Raw genomic sequence first — 4,942 nt, forward strand, 5'->3', positions numbered from 1 at the left:
GTCATCCACCACTAGACTAATCTTAGCACTAAAATAATACTACTAGCTAAACCTGGTACTAACAAGGGCCGGCCACAGCCCATCCGGCCACACGCACGGCACACACACAGCATGCAACGCACGGTGCTAGAGATTAAAACTGTTTTTGGTTAACAAAAGATAGCATTTTGTGATCCTAAAACCTCAAAAGTGCACGCGCACTTTTTGATTATCCCGAGCGGCCTGCTCGTGGCCACACGATCCCGCAGCCCACGCGCTATCCGACGAGGTCCCAGCACACCCCACCGACAGCCTCTCTCTTTCTCTCGACAAGGTCGCAGCACACCCCACCCACCCTACACACGACTTCTCTCCCGACCCGCGTCTCTCTATTCTCTCTCCCCCCACCGATCTGGATCCAAGGGAGTTCTGTGGCCTTTCCCTCGACGCCGGCCACCAGAAGCCCCCCAGCAGCCGGCCACCAGGAGCCCGAACTAGCCGGCCACCACGCTTCACCGGCGCATCGGCGGAGGGGAGTACCGCCCTGTGTGGCTTTTCCCCGAGGTCCTTGTCGCACCACAACTAGCCCAGTCCACCACGGCATCCCTTCAGCGCAGAGCGATGGGCTTTGTTTGATTCAGGGACAACGACGGTTAGCTCTGTGTTGTGCCTGTTGTTTTCTTGTTCGATTCAATCTGCATGAGCGCACTCCTTTTTGATGTTGTAACTCTGCTCCTCTTGTTTTACATGAAGGAAGGAGGAGACAAATTCATGACTGAGTAGAAGATTTGTTTGCTTATGTACAGACAGCCAAGTACACTGAACATTTTCCTACGGTGGTGAAAGTCGAACTGAATACGTTGAACTGATGTGACCGAATTCATGCGGTTGCATAAGCAAAGCTGGGATCAATCTCCAGCTCCGGCCGTCGATCAAATCCACAGATTACCTTTGTAGCCATAGCTTTTGCAGGATGATGAATAGACCTAGCTGCAGGGCTGACAGATAAATCGGCTGTTGAAAGAGCAGTCCGTCTCAAAGTAACAAGGCCAGCGAACAGTAAAAAATGTATGAGCAAAAGAAGAGCCATGCTTAACAACGCATATAGGGCATCCCGTCGACGCACACACGGGCATCAGTTTTTGTTGGCATCTATAGTGTTTTGGTTGCACACATAATCATTCTCAGTTGGTTAAGTTATGCACACGTCGATTATTTGTTGTTGGCATCTAGTGGTTCTAGTTGCACATATAGTCATTCTTTGTCGAATACGATCGTTGAAGGAGAATTGGGATCTGGGTGTAAGTTGATATGTTGTTTGCTATTTTTTGTTGACATCCACAGTAGTTGTAGTTGCACACATAGTAGTCATAGTTGACACATATATGGCCACAGAGTTGCATAATCTGGTCCGCATAGTCGTACATGAATTGTCGTGGAAGGTTCTCACGCCCTGCTGCGAAGTTGCACACTTTTATCGGCGCAGTGGCACATGCATGGCAACAGAGTTGCACAATCTGGTCCGTATAGTCGCACATGAATTATCGTGGGAGGTTCTCACGCCCGGCCGCGGACTTGCACACTCTCGCCGGTATAGCCACACACACATGGACACAGGGTTGCACAATCTCGTTCGCATAGTCGCACATGAATTATCGGGGGAGGTGCTCACACATGGCCGCGGAGTTGCACACTTTTGTCGGCACAGTCGTATATGCATGGCCACAGAGTTGCACAATCTCATCCGCATAATCACACTTGAATTGTTGTGGGAGGTTCTCACGCCGTCCGCGGAGTTGCACACTCTCGCCGGCATAGCCACACACGCATGGACACCGAGTTGCACAATCTTGTCCGCATAATCGCATATGAATTGTCGTGGGAGGTGCTCAAGCAGGGTCGCGGGGTTGCACACTCTCGTCGGCACAGTCGGACATGCATGGACATAGAGTTGCACAATCTCGTACGCATAGTCGCACATAAATTGTCGTTGGAGGTGCTCATGCATGACTGCGGCGTTGCACATTCTTGTCGGCACAGTCACATGCATGGCCATAGAGTTGCACAATCTCGTCCGCATAGTCGCACATGAGTTGTTGTGGGAGGTGCTCATGCCCGGCCGCGGAGTTGCACACTCTCATCGGCATAGTTGCGCATGCATGGCCATAGAGTTGCACAATCTCGTCCGAATAGTCGCACATGATTTGCCGGGGGAGGTGCTCTCGCCCAGCCGCGAAGTTGCACACTCTCGTTGGTATAGTCGCACATGTATGGCCATAAAGTTGTACAATCTCGTTCGCATAGTTGCACATAAATTGTCGTGGGAGGTGCTCATGCATGGTTGTGGAGTTGCACACTCTCGTCGGCGCAGTCGCACATGTATGGACATAGAGTTGCACAATCTCGTCCGCATAGTCACACATGAATTACCGTGGGAGGTGCTCATGCATGGCCGCGGAGTTGCACACTCTCGTTGGTACAGTCGCACATACATGGCCATGGAGTTGCACAACTTCGCCCGCATAGTCACACATGAGTTTTTGTAGGAGGTGCTCATGCCCGGCCACGGAGTTGCACACTCTCATCGGCATAGTCGCACATGCATGGCCACACAGTTGCACAATCTCGTCTGCATAGTCGCACATGAATTGCTGCGGGAGGTGCCCACGTCCGACCACGGAGTTGCACACTCTTGTGTGCATAGTCGCACATGCGCGGCCGTGGAGTTGGGACATTCTTATAGGATAGTCCCTCAAACGCGGTTGTGGGGGCTACACACGCGCGGTGACTACCAGACAGTTGGCCAGGGCATTGGGGCAACAGATGAAATTGCACATTTCACTGTTAGAGAGTAGTATGGGGTGGTGCCACTAGTGAAAACTGTATGGCCTGGGCAACAAACGAAATTGACATCTCACTGAAAGGAGGCAGTTTGGGGGTGGAGGTACCATAGAGAAGACCTGCACGTTTACGGTGTACAAGAAAAGTTGCACATCTCTGTCAGGTAGTTGCATATCGACGGCTCGCCAGTTGCACAAAACAGGGACAAAATTGCACAAAAAAAGTTTGTCGAAACATACTCATGGGGGATCTAGTTTCGAAGAGCACGCCACGAGGGTTTCAACGGTGAAAGCAGATCTTAATTCCGATGCGTGGTTTAAAAGTTATGACTTTTAAAAAAATTGAAAACTTAAATTAAATGCGTTCACACTTGTTTATATGGATGCTTTTGTAATGCTTTTCTATTACATGTACTTTTTCTAATATATGAATTAAAATTATTTTTCTTATATCAATTAGAGAGGATAAATTATTGCCCTTTATAGATTAGGGACAAGAAAAATTCTATTCTAGGCCGGCCGCTCGCGAAGGCCAGCGAGCAGTCGGCCGCTACGTAGACTCGTCCTTTTGTGATTTTCATAATATTTAATACATGCATCAAATGAATTTGGTCTAGTGGGATAAAATAGAGTTTGTCAAGTATACTATCCTCACATATTTATTTTAGCTATGTTGAGTTTGTTTAGATCCTGTTTTGAGGCTCTCTAGGGGGCTAACCAGTGAAGTTTTAGAAAAGCTAGCTGCTGCTACAGTAACTGAATGTTACTGTAGCAGCGCTACACTAGTAGCAGCAGCGTTACAGCAAGCAATGGGGCTCGGGGCAGCGATGCAGCAGGTGGGCTGCGGCTAGGCACGCGGGCGAGCGAGGCGCCGGCGCAGCAGCATGGGCAAGCGGGTGCGCGTGTGGCGGCAGAGACAGCAGGCGGAAGGGCGCGGGCGCGGCCACGCACGAGCAGGCGAGCGCGAGACCGCGCGGGCGCTGGCTGGACGTGGCGGACGCGACCGGCGTAGGGCTGCGGTGAGCAACGGGGTAGCAGCAGGGACCACGGGCGTGTGCGGCCATGGCGCGGCAGGTGCACGCGCGGGCGGGCGCGGGGCACGGCTAGGGCCCGGGCTGGCAAGCAGGGGCGCACGCGAACGCAGCCATGCGCAGGCGAGCGCACACGGACACGAAGCTTTGGCCATGGCGGTTGGACTCGCGGGGATGACGATACGGTGACAGATCGAGGGGGAAAAGCATGAGAATCGGGGGAGGAGCTCACTGCGGTGTCAGACGTGAGCTCGAGGTGGCCGGGGACGGACTGGAGATGAGGCAATCAACGGCGGCGGCCGGTGATGTACGCGTTGAAGACGACAGCGATGGCAAGCATACGGGGCCTCCCCGGTCCAATCCCATGATGAAGACGAAGCAGGCGATGGTGGTGAAGTTCATGGGCATCTCTGAGTGGCTTGAGGTGCACGGTGGCCGCGTCAATGGCGATGGTGAGTCGACGACCGTGCCGGGCATTAAAGGAAAATAAAGGGGACGAGTGAGGGGAGGGGAGGAATGGGGGCTAGGTTTTCAGGGGAGGGGGCAACGCCGTCTTAACCATCGGGGGAGCCATCGGATGGCCGGCACGTGCCAAGGCGCCATGGATGCCCTCCACTCACTCCCTGCTTCCCTGTAGCTGGAGGTAGAGGAAAATGGAGGTGGGCTGGGCTTTAGTGTGGGGTGTTGGGCCAAAGTGCACATTGACTTTAGTTTTCTTAATACTCTTAGCTATTTTGTATTTTCTGCTACTGTTTTGCATCAAGTTGGGCCACCAAATGATTTTTTTGCTTTGAACGAAACTTTGCACATAAATCTAACACAATAGGTAAGAGTGGCACAAAAAAAGTTTGGGTTCTATTTGAATTCATTTGATTTTGTTTTGAATTTAAAGGTGATGGGTAGGTGCTGTTGGGTCAATTCAAAAATAGCTAGAGGCATTTTTCGAGTTCCTAATAATGTTGGTTTATACATGATAATTCCTTAGTGAATATTTGCAGTCCAACGAACATTTTTGTTTTACCGTTGGAAGAAATAATAATTTCACTTGGAATTTAAATTTGAATCTGAATCGGGTTTGGATCAAAGTGAGTA

At 51.1% G+C, this 4,942-nt stretch overlaps 1 long non-coding RNA gene across 1 annotated transcript; it reads left to right on the top strand.

Annotated features, from left to right (window-relative positions):
• Positions 1-202: 202 nt before the first annotated feature.
• Positions 203-1,311, top strand: LOC125553765. Its single transcript, XR_007304189.1, has 2 exons — positions 203-631; positions 733-1,311. It is a non-coding gene; the product is annotated as an uncharacterized LOC125553765 (long non-coding RNA).
• Positions 1,312-4,942: the final 3,631 nt, after the last annotated feature.

The sequence above is a fragment of the Triticum urartu genome, chromosome 4 (assembly GCF_003073215.2).
Source record: "Triticum urartu cultivar G1812 chromosome 4, Tu2.1, whole genome shotgun sequence".
NCBI classification, from domain to species: Eukaryota; Viridiplantae; Streptophyta; class Magnoliopsida; order Poales; family Poaceae; genus Triticum; species Triticum urartu.